Here is a 14,780-nt window from a genome sequence, read left to right as displayed (position 1 = left end):
GCACTGATCTCATCCCGGTTACTGCTCCCAGAGTAAGTTCTGATCACAAGATCAAGCAGAGAGAATAATTGAAATCTTAGTAAAGAGGAATGTTGCTGTCTACTGGTCTCAGATCAATGCCTGCAGGAAAAAACAAGCCAGTAAAGACAATAAAATTGATGGGTAGATGTACTTTCCCAAAGTAGCGTTATTGAAATCCTGCAGAATCTCTCTGTACTCAGAGACAGCTTATCACTTCAGCATCTCTAATGACTCCTACAGTCAAGAAGTTTCTAATTAGAGCTAGTCAATACTTTTAAAATAAAAATATTTCCCTTTCAACTGCCATCAAAAATGGATCTCTCTCATTAAAAGAAGTTTTTCAAAAGTTTCCAAGTTTTTTTCAAAAAGCCTCAGAGGAGTAACCTTGTTAGTCTGTAACTTTAAAAATAACAAACAGTCCTGTGGCATCTTAGAGACTAACAAGGATACATAGGATCATGAGCTTTTGTGGGTAAAACCCACTTCATCAGATGAGTTGGAGTGGAAATAACAGAATCCAAGATATATATAATAGCAAAAGCAGTTACCTGTCAATTGTAGGACCTGTGTTAATGAACATAAGAATGGCCATACTGGGTCAGACCAAAGGTCCAGCTAGTCCAGTATCCTGTCTGCTGACAGTGGACGATACCAGAGGCCCCAGAGGGAGGGATCACAACAGGTAATCCTCACGTGATCCCTTTCCTGTCACCCATTTCCAGACAAACCGAGGCTAGGGACACCATTACTACCCATCCTCGCTAATAGCCATTGATGGATCTAACCTCCATGAATCTATCTAGCTTTTTTGTTTTAACCCTGTTAAAGTCCTAGTCCTCACCACATCCTCTGGCAAGGAGTTCCACAGGTTGGCTGTGTGATGTGTGAAGAAAAACTTCCTTTTGTTTGTTTTAAACTTTCCACCTCTTAATTTCATTTAGAGACCCCCTAGTTCTTATATTGTGGGAATAAATAAATAACTTTTCCTTATTCACTTTTTCTATACCACTCATGATTTTATACATCTAATGAAGTGGACTAGATGTGTCCCATTCATAGTTTTTGCTGTGAAAATGCAGATGTTAAAGGCAGAGGAAATTGATTTTGTAGTGTGTTAACCGGTTAATGTCTTTATTCAAATCCAAGGCAACAGTATCAAATTTGTAAATGATTTGTTGTTCAGAAGTCTCTTTCTGTAATTCTTTCTAGACTTTTTTCCTGTGAGAGCCAAATATTTTGGGGGTTGATTCTCGATTTTTGTTTTTTCAGTGGCAAAATTGGAGGTGGAGGGGAAAGGGCTTAGAACAGGGGGAGTCTCCTATAAAAATCAAAATTTCAGCCCAAAATGTGTGTCTGTTGTTTACAGAATTGTTGGAAGAACAACATTTTTAAAACAGATTTTTTCCCTTCCCACTTTTTAAGCAGCGCACTTTATAATGACCGAGAGTGCTTCCAATATTAGGAACATAATGTGGACCCACTGGCCCATCTAATCTAATAAGCTGCCTCTAACACGAGATACTAATTATTGTTGCAGAGGAAGGTGGAAAAGTCCCTACCCGATTAGGGTTTAAAAACACACAATATTTTCCAGAGCCTCCCAGGCCCTTCCCTCCATTTTGAATTTTGGGATTCAGCTGCAGGGCAGTGGGACTTGGGGCTTGAGTCTTCCACCCAGGGGCCCTGGTGCCTCCTGCAGGTTTGAAAAAAATTTGCCAGCGCTCTGCTCCAGATGGCTCCTGCTGAATTTAAGCCCTGATTTGCTGAACATAAAATGTATCATTCCTTCCTGACTCCCTTCAGGAACTGGCAGACTGTCGGAGGCATTTCATAGGAGAGGCACAATTGAGACAGAGAACTGAGTCTGATCGCTATGGGACCTCGAGCAAAAGTGACACGCCGTGCCTCAGTGTCCCCATTTACAGAACAGCAATCATGAATCTTACCCACCTCGGCACTCACACTGACAGGTTCACGTTAAAGGACACTATGTGCAGAGCTCTATCCAGCTGACACCTTTGACGCTGCTGCCTCCTTGCAGCATTGCATTCCTACAAGCTTCAGAATAGTTGCCCTCAATTTGCTGTGGATTTACGCAGTAATGATTTCACTGAGTGAAGAGGGCGTCTGCTGGGATAGGGGAGGTATTGCAGCAGAGGTTGGATGGTTTACACTGTCTTCTACTGGTGAGCGCAAGAGGTTAACTCGCTAGAGAAACGTCTGCCTTTGCTTTCCACCCCGGCACTAATTTGTGACTATTTTTATCAATGTTAATGTGGAGCTATGGTAAAAATACTCCCTGGCAAGTTTAGAATTCACATTTACCCTCCTATGTATTCAGCAGAAAACTTGCGCTGCAGCCCCTAGCCTGACTCACGAGCTCCACCCGCCCCCCGAGGAAATGTCAGATGGTGGCGGCCCGGTGAGCCAGGCTCCTGCAGAAGCACAGCTTAACGGGCTCAAGCAACCAGCTCTGGTCTGGGGAGGAAAAAAGCAGCAAAAACCAACAGCCCTTTCGGGAACAGTCGTGCTGATGAAAAGCTTCAGAGGGGGAGCTGAGTTAGTCTGTAACTGGAAAAACTTAAAAATCAACGAATAGTCTAGTCCAGGGGTCTCCAACCTTTTTCAACACAAGATCACTTTTTGAATTTAAGTGCAATCCGAGATCTACCTCAAACCCAGATACCCTCGCCCCGCCTCATTTGTGCCCCTTCCCCGAGGCTCTGCCCCTGCTCACTCCATCCTCCCTCCCCCAACCTCCCTCACTTTCACCAGGCTGGGGCAGAGGGTTGGGGTGCAGGCTCTGGTCTTGGATTCAGGGATTTGCAGTGTGAGAGGGGCTCTGAGCTGAGCCTGGGGGTTCTAGGTGCAGGGTCTGGGAGGGCGTTTGGATGCTGGGGTGCTTGGGACTAGGGTAGGGGCTTGGGATGCAGGAGGGGTTCATGACTGCAGTAGGAGTTTGGGATGTGGGTTCCAGCTGGGCACCACTTATTTCTGGTGGCTCCTGGGTGGTGGTGCAGGGGGCTAAGGCAGGCTCACCCCTGCCCTGGCCCTGCTCCACTCCCAACGGCAGTCAGCAAAGTCCCTCCATCCCAAGTCTCTGGCCTGTGGAGATGGAATGCAGAGTGGGAGGGGGCACCTTGACATCAGCACCCTCCTCTCCCTTCCCTGCTCTGCACAGGAAGCAGGACACTCCCCGGGGACGTGGAGGAACAGCTCCAAGGCAAATGGCAGGAGATGCGCAGCAGTGGGGGGAGGGGCAGCTGAAGTGCTGGCACTCGATAATAGCCTCTTGGCCAAACCAGTCCGGATCCCCTGTCAGAGGCTCCAAGATCCACCAGCAGATCCCGATCGACTGGTTGGTGACCCCTGGTCTAGCAGCACGTTACAGACGAACAAAACATGTAGATGGTATCATGAGCTTTTGTGGGCACAGCCCACTTCTTCAGATGACAGTCGTGCTGGCGGTGGTGCACTGTCCCACCTAGACCGCGTGAAGAGAGAACATAATGAGTTTGCTCCACAGCCTAAGCTGAGAGCCAGCTGGCGGTTAGCTGATGCTGTAGCGGCTCCTGCGCTAAACTCCAGAGGCCGCAGGTTCGGTTCTGCCTGGCGGCGTTACAAGGCCGCTATTAATAGCAGCGCAGAACTGCAGCAATCAGGTGAATGCACCATTCCACTCGGGTCCTCTTGGGTTGATGTTGAAGGGATGGTGTGATTTGAGCATGGGTAGCTTTACCCATACAAGCTCACCTGGGTAGCAATGATGTGGCATGTGGGCTAATAAGCAGGCTACATCCCCAGCTTCTTATGAGGCCTCGTAATCTAGTAGCTGGCCAGGGCTTTGAGATTAATGGCAGAAGATTGCTAGAGAAGAGCTTGATACTCACTAAGTAGTCACTAGCACAGTCCTGCCCGTATCTCTCCTCTTCCCATTGGTTCTCCTCTCCATTTCCATTCACCTCTCCTCTGACATTGTCTCTTTTCTGCTTCGCCTGGACCTTGAATTTTCTCGCTCTGCAGTAACAGTCTCTATTGGACACCCTGGGTCCATGTGCTCTTAAACATCCTTCGACTGTGCGGTCTCCAGCACTGGGTCTTTCCTGCCTGGGCATGGCCTCTCTTTTCTCCCTTCACAGAAATGGGACCTCATGGCCCTCTGGAGCCCGTGCTGACCCCCAAAGTAGCTTAAATACCCCTTTGCTCACAAGGTTATAGCCCTGGGCAATCTGGGGACCTCTTTGGGGGTCTTGTGTCTCCTCTTCGGGGACACATGACCGTTCAAAGCCAACAGACTCAGGCTTTCTAGGGCTTTCCAAACAGATCACTCTTTGCCTTCGTGAGAACAAGCAGTGTACAGTTCCCGAAGGAAATCATGAACGTCTACACCCACTTCTCTGCCTCTACTTCCTCGCTTCTCTTGAACATCTCTGGGCTTCAAATGGAGCCCTGGACCTCCCTTCCTGCACATGGCTTCTCCTATGTAGGCCGTTTCTTTCTTCCATGTCTGGTCACTCCACTAAGCAGGCCAACTTTGCTAAGAAAGCTCACACCCATGTTCCTCTCTGGAGACCAAGTTTCCCACGCCCGAACCCCTCTGCCGTCCCCTTGCATGTCTCAGGAGTGGCGATAGTTTCCGGTAAACCCCAGCATTCACCTCTGATCTTTGTTCTCCTGACTGCAGAGTGGGAAACTCCCAAGTCCCAATCTCCTGCCAAGAGGAAAAAATTGGGAAAAACACTGGCTTCACCTAGGATGCGTCCGGACATCTTCACTTTTACCAGAGGCAGCTGTGCACCGTTCTTTGCCAAAACCGAAGAACCAGCTGAGTGCTGTAGTTTTTGCAGGATGTTTGTCCGGGAAGCAATTTTAAAGCTATGGAACAGGTCGGACATTCGCTGTCAGGCGCAGCAGGCTGGGAACACGTTGCCCGAGGAAGGGGCTTGTGACGGCTGGCCCCATCAAAACAAAAGTGGGCGGCCATGGCATAGAGACAGCCGGTGCTTGCTGCCTGGACTAGCTGCAGGTGGGACAATTCTCAGGGGACCCACAACCGAGAGCAGGGATGTTAAATATCGGTTCATTGAATAGTTGAGTAACCGGAGAGGGTCAGGAGGAGGCGGAGGGTGGCGGTAGGCCCCTCACAGACTCGCTCCCTGTGGGACCGGATGGGGCAGCCACAGCAGGTGTGAGAGGGCCCACCCCACAAATCCAACACGTGGCTTTACCACCGAACAGCCGCGCTCCCAGCGACGCGACACCCCAGCACGGCCACCGAACGCAGACAAAATCGTTGTGGGTCGAAAACCAGTTCCTATAGAAACGGTCGGCCAGCGGGAGGTCCCTGGGAGCTCTGGCAGAGCGAAGGCTACAGGACTGGGCCCAACGCCCCTGGCTTAGGAAATACAAGAGGATCCTGAGAGGAAAACAGCCTGGCCAGCTCTCCCTGGCAGCGAACAGCTCTCTGCCCAACTCTGGCTCCAGGCTAGCTCAGCTTGGGAACAGGCTGGGCAAAGGGTTACACCAAGACTCTTCCTTTAGCCACCACAGACGTCCAGCCAACAGCAAGTCACATGGCCTCCCAGGCAGCCCTTGGGCACCAACTTTCCCATAACTGCTCGTCTAGAAGGGTGTAAAACAGGATTGTAAACCCACGCCATGGAGCCGCACCCGCGTGAGGCCTCTGACGACCTCCCTGGGAGCTCTGTGCTGAGAACAGAGATGGAAAGTCCGCCTGGAAGCTGCTGTCTTCCCTGCCAGGCTAAAGAGACACCGATGTTTCCTCTTCCCAGGTGGCAGACGGAAACCCTGCCCGCAGCCCTGCTGCCCAGAGTCAATCCCCGGAAGCAGAATCTGACGCTCCGATATGTTGGGTAGCCCCACACCTGTCTTGCTACCCCCTTGCATTCAAAGGGACTGGTCCGATACTACGCCGCTCCTCAGCGTGAGGAAGAGTGGCCAGATCCGGCCCTCTCAAGTGACGTTACTGAGAGGAGGGCGGTCAGAGACTATCCCACTGAGCTGACCGACAGCTGTAAGTGACATTTCTGGTGTTTATCGTCATGCCACACCCAAAGCCCGCTCCTGCCCCAAGCCAGAACCTCAGGTCCTTTGGCCTCACCACTCAACCTACCGAGGAGGCTGAGGGACAGGGACATTCGGCAGCCAGAGGGGGACCGTCCACGTGGATGGGAAGATTAGAAGTGAGCGATTTCCCCACTTGGAAGTTCTGGGACTCCCACACCTCCTAGCTCTGCCAAGGTCCTGCCAGCTGTAAGAGCATCCTGCATCATGCATGCTTGGGGCTCTGGCTTGGGGGAGGGCTGGCCAGGCTGGACTGAGCAGCAGGCAGCCAGAAAACCTGAGCTCTGAGCGATTGTCCATGGAAGGCAGCCAGCAGGGGAAGAGAGCTGGCTGCCTGGGGGAGTGCTAGACAAGGCCCTTGTGGGGTGAGAGGGAGGAAAAGAGCTAGGAAGGCCGGAAGAGAGGGATGGATTAGCAAAGGGAGTAGAAAGGGGGCCGTTTGTCCTGGGCAGGGGTCGGGAATCTTTGGCTTTTGGCCAGTCAGGGTCGTGACGTTCTATTTCGTTGGCCATCTGCAACCACTGCCCCTCGCTGCTCCCAGTGACTGCAGTCCACCGTTCCCAGCCAATGGATGGTTAACGCCAGCAAAACTTCTCAGGGCCCGCCCGCGAGTTACCCTGGCAGGCCAAGAGCCGATGGCTGCCGACTCCTGGTCGTTGGCAACGGACTCCGTAAATCTCTCTCAAGTCACAGGACTCGGGCAGATCCACTGAACACCCAGCAAAGCTAGTTCCTGTCCCGTCCACGCTGGGCAGTAGCTGGAGACCTTGCTAGAGAGCTTGGTCCCTTGAGGAGCCTAGAGGCCTGCTGTGCCCATCAGACCGGAGCCCTGGAGATGGGCTGCCCATCCCTGGCGCGCCAACGAGCTGAAGGAGCAGAGGCCCATCTCAGCCATGCTGCTGCACACCCAAGGTAATTCTATGCACCTCAGCATCGTGGTTTGGGGCTGACAGTGGCATGGGCTCCCAATCAGACTCAGGGACTTGACGATGCCCATCTACCTCCATTGCCAAGGCCCAGCCTCTGCCTCGCCACCTAGCCTAGCAATTCTGCTGCAGACCAGGAGTGCTTTCAAGTGCCTGCTATCAGGGAGGAGATGGGGGCCACGTTTCCCCCCACCTGATGTGCACGATAGCTGCTTGCTGGGAGCCTGAAGGTAGGAGCTGAGTGGGCAGAAACACACCAGGGGAGACCAGCATGGGTGGTGGGTGAAGACCCAGCTGGGGAAAGCAAGCCCAAGGCCCCACCCCTCCCACTTGAGGCCCCGCCCCTTCTGCAACTTCCTCCCCCTGTGGAGTCTAGCCTGGCTCCCACCCCAGGTTACTGCCTCCAGCTTCAGCAAGTGTCAGAGCACCTGGGGCATTACGGCTCCAGCCCTCCCAGGTGGTCGAGGGAGAGCGTGGACAGTTTGGGGAAGGCAATGCCTTCCCTTGCCTACATTACCCCCACGCATGGAGACCAGAGTGTACTAAAGAAAGGGCAGCAGCAAAGAGGCAGCCTAAGTAGGTTTCCGTCTGGAACTGGGGGCTTCCCACCTCTTTGCCCCATTCTGTGCAATGCTTTGTGAGCCAACAACAATGCATGCGTGTCCGCCTGATGAAAGCAGCATGCCCGTCAGAATTTCGGCACACCTACCTCGTGTGCACGTTCAACCCAAGCATCCATCGGAGAACATGGCTCACTCCCTCGCTTTTCCATATAGGTTTCTGCCCCATCTCTTACTACAGAATCTGCATTCTCTCCTCTCTATGTTACAGAGACACTAAGCTCAGCAACCTGCACTTCCAACTGTGTTTCCTGTCCCTGGGAAGCAAGAGTCTGTACTTTCTCCAGCCTCCTTTGCAAGGGCTTGTGGATCCAATTCCACTTGCTAGTAGCGGAAAGCCACATTTTCAGAGCAGCAGTTTTGGGAGCTGGGTTTTTTTGCAAGGAAAGCCTAAAAAGGCAGCTGTGTGTCAGCTGAAGCCATTCCCAGATTCGGGTGAACACAGCAAGTAGTTTGAGGTGGGAGATAGAAGATTCCCCCCCTCGAAAATGTTGAAATCTTTGGCACTTTCGACGATTTGTTTAGAACTGAGCGACGGTTCTTTAAAAAGCCCCAAAGTTTACCCTTTCACACACCTGAAAACGAAACCAAGCATAAAAACCACTCACTCTCGGGGATACGTTTCATTTCATCCTCAAACAACTAGACGTTGGTGCTTTGTTTTGGCCACCCAACACAAAAATGAACTAGTCTCTCGGCGCCATTCTCCATCCTCTCATTCAGCTTAACGGGAGCAAGGCAGAGTTACTGAGGAGCAGCCGAATAGCTGCGTGTGTAGACAAGCCAACACCCAAGCCAAGGTCACGGACGTTAGTGGGGCGAGAGGAACAGGAAAAAGGAACATGGTCAGTGTGCATAACTTGTCAAGGGGAAATTGACCAGACATTCACCACTGCCTGCAAGTAGCAGAGCAATGGAGCTGCTAGCCTCCAGGAAGTACGTGGAGCTGCGACAGAGGAGCAGACAGTGGGACGCAGACTGCGACCGTAATCTGGGTTGGCTGGAGGAGCAAAGAGGCACCTTTTCTCCATGCAGCTGCTTTGCATTTCCGTTCCGAGAAGGACAGGCAGAGAAAAAATAGCCCCAAAAGTTTTAGCTTCCTTTTCCCAAAGCACACGAGAAGCTTTGGAGAGAGGAGGCCGTAAGAGCCAGATGCATTAAACGGCACCTTAAACCCACTTTCCTTCCTGGCCCCTTTAATGCCTCCCTTCTGGAGGAAGGAGTCCGACTCTGCCACGCTAGATTCTGCTCTGTTGTGCCCTCGCAAAGTGCAGCCCCATTGATTTCAGCTGGGCTGCATGGACGCCAGCAGATCAGCTGGGCTCCTGTGTGCTGACCCTTTTCACTCAGGTGAAAAGCCCCTTGTGCTGAGCAGGTTAGCCCGAGCTCCCTAATTAGCCCTGGCTGCCTGATGGTCCCCCACATCCTTTTTACTTCTCAACTGCCCCCTGGCCAGCCACTGAAAGCAGGTCTCAAAATGAAAACCCACTCGTGTGAACGCCTCTGCACACGCCACTATTTTCCCCAGGGTGCGGCGTGTGAATTAGAAACACTTTTTAAAGGGTTTTTTTTTTTTAGTTCTGAAATGTGTGTAGATAACACCTTGTACTAGTCTCAGAGGGGTGGCCGTATTAGCCTGTAACTTTAAAACCAGCCGGCAGGCCCGCGGCATCGCAGAGACGCACGAAAATCGATACAGTCCATTAAGCGCTTGCGTGGGTTTGCCCGTGAAAGCTCACGCTACTCTCGCTCTTTTGGGGGGGGTCTCTCAGGTGCCACGGGACCACGTGTTTGTCATTTTTTAATGGGAAACCCCGAAGAGGGACCATATTTTTATGCAGAGAAATTGATTTTGAAAGGCAGGATATTTTATTTCGCAAAAGGGCAGCCAATGAAAGGTCTGCTCCTCGCCCTGTGCTGTGCCGCTCCCTAGACCACCTCCTACCCCTCTTCCCAAGTTACTCTCTGGGGCTCCCAGTTCCCTCCGGGCCTGGATTGCTTCCCTCACTCTCCGTCTGCCGGGAGCTCCGCCTCAGCGCGGGTCGCCCTCTCGCTTCCCCCAGGCTTTGTCCGCACTTAAGCCTGCTTTCCCCCTCCCCTTCAGCCACCTGCTTGCTCTTGCTGGGGAAGCAGCAGGTGCCCAGGCTGCCTTAGCGCCAGGTGACACGCAGCCTTGTGCTGAGCAGCAAGCTCACTGCGCTTGTAGCAATGGCAGAAAAGCTCCCTAGTGCCAGTAACGAGCCCGGGGAAGCAGGGCGGCGGGCCAATGCCCAGCAAGAGGTGCCGGCGGGTTAGTGCTCAGGGCCTGTGTGCGGCACGGCCGGTGGTACCGGGTGGAGGCTGCCGGCAGAGCGGTTAGCCGGTGTGTGTCTGCAGTGCGCTCGGGGACGTTTCCTTGCGGGAGGGGGCTGAGTGGCTCGGCGCTGCTGTGCCAGCGCGGAGAACCGGCCGGGCTGCGGGGCAGATTCTCTAACCAGGCTGACAACCCGCTGGAGGTATGAGGCAGCCTCCCGTTCACGCGGGCTTCCCCTGCGGGCACCGCGTTGGCTTCCCGCCCCAACACTGCGTCTCCACTGGGGCCCGAGGTGGTTTGAACAGGGACTTCAATGCACGGGTAGGAAATATCCCCAGCACAGCGCAGTTAATGGTCTCTCTAGTCCACTGACCCCATAGCAGCTTATGTTAAAGGCAGCATGTAGCACAACACAGGAAAGGAAACTGAAAATGGGGAAGGGCCCTTGCTGTGCAATCAGGCAGTTTAATTAGGTGACCCAGCACTGTGTGCAAGGCCTGCTTGCCCTGGGCCCACGGGAAGAGGGGAGTGTGGGAATCAAAGAAAGTTCCTGGGAAATGAGAATGGAAGCAGCCGGGCAAGGGACAGGGCCCCGGCTGTCACCTGGCCCAGTGAGCGAGGGAGATGCCGGTGGGTCAGCTTCAATGGGAAACTGGGCCCTGGATTAAGGGACCGGCGCTTCCTCCTTGGCGCCTGTCATCTCACGTCAGAGCCAGGCCGGACGCGGTGAGGCCCGAGGGCCGGGGTTTGCGCTGCGCTTTCCTCAGGCCGGATGTGGGGAGGAAGCAGCATGTCAGCCGCAGAGCTCACTTAGTGATGTAGCCGGGGGCAGGCCTAAGAACTCCGCAACCAAACCAAAGGCGTGCCTTTCCCTGTGGGGCCTTATTTTTAATCCTGGAACACCAGGCCTTCCCCTAAACCACCCCTGGACATGTCGCTTCCACTGTAGGGAGAACTGCCTCGCCCCCAGAGCAGTGTCTGCCAGCAGGGCCAACAGCCACGGAGGGTCCCGGGATAAGGTGCGGAGGAGCCAGCTCCATGCCCCAGCAGGGGCGGGGCCTCAGGCCTTCCTGCTGCCCAGACCGCAGCACACTCCCTCCTGCCAGCCCTCAGAGCCAGACCCCTTTGAATTTTCAGGCTGGTGTCTGAGTAGATACAATCAGCCTGGCTCCCACTGGAGGGGAGGGAGGAGTACTTGCCCCCCACTGGCAGCACAGAGGGCACAGCTGGCCGTGAATCAGGAGACACAGCACAAACGAAATACTTAATCACCCGCCTGGCACAGAGGCAGGGTAGCCATTACGGTTAAGTCCTCGCATGGGTTTAATTTTGATGTCAACTCTGGTCACAAGGTCAAATGTGCCTGACATGAGTAAAACTCCTGTACACATATTGGAAATAACACTGAAAAAATACACGCTCTCTCCAGAGCCCTAGGATACTGAAATACTAAAATTGACACTGGTAAGCGACTTTGGAACTTGGCACAGCAGGGATACATCTACAAATCTAGTCTGTGGATAGAAAGGAAACTGAGGCACACTACCGCATTGCTGTCATGGCTAACTGCCAAGGTTATTACATCCTTGGAAGCTTTAGGGTGCGTCTAGACTGGCATGATTTTGCGGAAATACTTTTAACGGAAACGTTTTTCCGTTAAAAGTATTTCCGCAAAAGAGCGTCTAGATTGGCAAGGATGCTTTTGCACAAAAGCATCTGTGCCAATCTAGACGCGCTTTTGCGCAAGAATGCTCCGATGGCCATTTTAGCCATCTAGCTTTCTTGCGCAAAAAATTAAGGTGCCTGTCTACACTGGCCCTCTTGCACGAGTATTCTTGCACAAGAGGGCTTATCCCTCAGCGGGAGCGTGAAAGTATTTGCGCAAGCAGCACTGATTCCGTACATTACATAGTCAGTGCTCTTTGCAAATTCAAGCAACCAGTGTAGACAACTGGCAAGTTCTTGCCAGTCTAGACGCACCCTTAGTGTCTTATTAGCGTGAGATCAGAGGGAAAATAGGTTCAGAACATGAAGGAAGCCTTAATAAAGAGCTTGATGTAGTCAGACGTGAGTTGATAAAATGTACATTAATACTTGTGACATTAAACTGAAAGCTGTAATGACAACAGGACCCTACATTGCGATTCCTAGGGACACCCCTTTCGGCATCCATTTCAGGTGGAGGGTGTGATGCAGTTTGGAATCGGGGGGACACTCTGAGCTATCGGGAGTGATGCCGGATGTGCTGTGTAAGGCATCTGTGAAAATGTGATCCTTTCCCTGCTGTGAGCATCTTGTTTCTATGTTTCTCTCACCGCTGCATAGTGAGTTAGAGATACACAGGGCACAGATGACTTGCCCAAGCTGTGCAGTGTATCTGGTGACATCCCCAGTCAGATTGGCATCAGGTTGAGACCTGCTTCATGGCCCAGAAGCTGTACAATGGAAAGGCACAAGGGCGGCACTGGGGGGGGGGGCCATGCCTATGGACTGAATTCTAAGGGTTTTCCATACCATGTGCTGCACAGGATGTGTTTGGGGCAAAGGGAATACAAAAGGCAGCTGCCTTGTCTGCATGTTGTTTTCAATCCTGCTTCGTGGCTCTTGTCTCTGGAGTAACATTTCTACAATCTGACGCTCTGAACAAAAGCCCGAATGACCCATCCAAGGTGGGGCTGGGGCCCAGAGGGACTTTCAAGCCAGCAAACTCACTAGTACTTGATAATAAACCTTTAGGTGAGATGCTAAAGGATGGGCTGGCAGCGTGGGGTTTTGAGGAAGAGCCAAACTTCTATGACCCAGGTAACATGGCTGAGCCCATGCACTCAGAAGAACATTTTGTCTATGTGAGATAACGTCTCAGTGTTCTAGGCCTGGGAGTCAGAGAATGGGAATGTAATAAAGGGGGCCCGTGCGTGCGTTTGGGTTTTTTTTCCTTCTTGAAATCCAGTGTGGGCAGGGGCACCATTTTAGAGGGACCTATTTTCCATAAACTTCTCTAGGTTTTTTTTTTTTAAATCCTGCGTGGCAAAGCTCCGTCTCTCTTGTACTTCAGAGGCTCGCTGTGACCCTCCACACTGCCTTGTACCTTTTCTAGAGGCCAGGGTCACAGCTTACTGAGCCATCCTCATCCTGGCAAAATCAAAGGATTAGGGCAAAGCCCCCCCATAATCCTGCTACCTGAGTGACTCTTTCCTTTTGCAAGCCCCAGCTCTCCAACACACTTCCTCCTCTCAGTCCTTTCCTCTTCTCCTACCATTACCTGAGGGGAAACCTTTTAAAGTAGTCCCGCAGGCTTAATTGGCTGCAGGTGCCTGATTAGCCTGCTGCTTCAGGCAAGCTATTAAACTTAGGTGCCTTCCTGCCTCAATTACGTGGCTGAAGTCTCTGGCAATTTATTCAGCCATTCACCCAGCTCCCGCTATGTCTGCCTGCCACCAAACTATTCTAGTCAGCTGCCCTGGGTCTGTCACAGCTGCTATAGTTTTTACCTTTGCAACATCCTCCAGCAAAGAGTTCCACAGGCTGACCATGAAGAAATATTTTCTTTTGTTTGTTTTAAAATTGCTGCCTAGTAATTTCATTGAGTGACTCCTAGTTCTTGTGCTATTTGAAGGAATAAATAACACTTCCTTATGCAATTTTTCCATATCATTCATGATTTTGTAGACCTGTCATAGTTCCCCCTTAATCATCTGTTTTTCAAATTGAAAAGTCCCAATCTTTTTAGTATCTCCTCCGATGGAATGTGTTCAGGACTCCTAATAATTTCTGTTGCCCTTCTCTGTACCTTTCCCAAATCCAATAGATTTTTTTTAAATGGGATGATCCAATCTGCATACAGTATTCAATATGGGCGGGGTAGCATGGATTTATATAGCAGCAATATGGTATTATCCATCTTATTTATCCCTTTCCTAATAAAACCCACTCTTAGGGTTTTTTTATTGGCACTAGACATGAAGCAGATATTTTCAGACAACTAACCACAATGACTCCAAGATTGCTTTCTTGATGGGCTCAGCTTGTATAAACCCCATCATTTTCTATGTATAGCTGGGTATGTATAGAAATTTATGTATCTATAAAATCATGACTAATGTGGAGAAAGTGAATAAGGAAAACGTAGGTTATGGGAACAAGTGAATAAAAACTAGAGGTCACCAAATTATGTTAATAGGCAGCAAGTTTAAAACAAAAGGAATTACTACTCCATGCAATGCATAGTCAACCTGGGGCTAGATGACTTTTTGGTCTGACCCAGCACGGACATGCTTCTGTTCTTCTGACCTCCCACCAAACATAAGTAACTCAAGTAATCACCACTCCTGGCTGCACAGCTAATGTGCATGCGTCAGTTCCATTGCCCACAGGAGAGAGAAGGTGGAGCGGATAGTGTGCGTGGTCCAACTGCCACATCCATGAGACAGCATGGACTTTCAGCTACTAGCAAAGCCGAGAAGAGGGCAGATTCTGTGTTACACCAGTACAAACACGGCATAGTTCTGTGGATGGCCATGGGCTTCATGTTGGCACCGTTGCGACTCACGCCCAAGTCTGAACCTTCCAGTGCAGAAATCCATACTGTGTGCTCCTGTTCAGGCCGGGGCCAGCTGTGTGCCTAGCTGCCCATCGGACAGTCTGCTCCTTCCCAAAGGACAGGTAAGACTAACCTGCGGAGGGAGACAGGGGGAGTGCTGCAGAGAAGCCGTGGTTCAAATCTCCAGCAGGTGACGATGTAGATCATACGGTCTGACCACAAGCCCCATCCCATAAGGCCTCGCTGGAGCTCTGGCTCAGACAGCCTGGTGGATGTGTCTGTGCTCTATTCCAGCT

General features: G+C 51.7%; 1 protein-coding gene across 1 annotated transcript in view; it reads right to left on the bottom strand.

Annotated features, from left to right (window-relative positions):
- POC1A (POC1 centriolar protein A) overlaps window positions 1-14,780 on the bottom strand; it is a 161,852-nt gene continuing 147,072 nt past the window's right edge. The window contains exon 12 of the transcript XR_012906534.2: window positions 1-120. The gene's annotated coding sequence lies outside the window, so the exon portion shown is untranslated. The remainder of the gene's footprint in view (window positions 121-14,780) is intronic.

The sequence above is a fragment of the Pelodiscus sinensis genome, chromosome 11 (genome assembly GCF_052426305.1).
Source record: "Pelodiscus sinensis isolate ZL-2025 chromosome 11, ASM5242630v1, whole genome shotgun sequence".
NCBI lineage: Eukaryota > Metazoa > Chordata > Testudines > Trionychidae > Pelodiscus > Pelodiscus sinensis.
The sequence above is the reverse complement of the archived record's forward strand: the minus strand, read 5'-3'. Positions and strand labels throughout refer to the sequence as shown.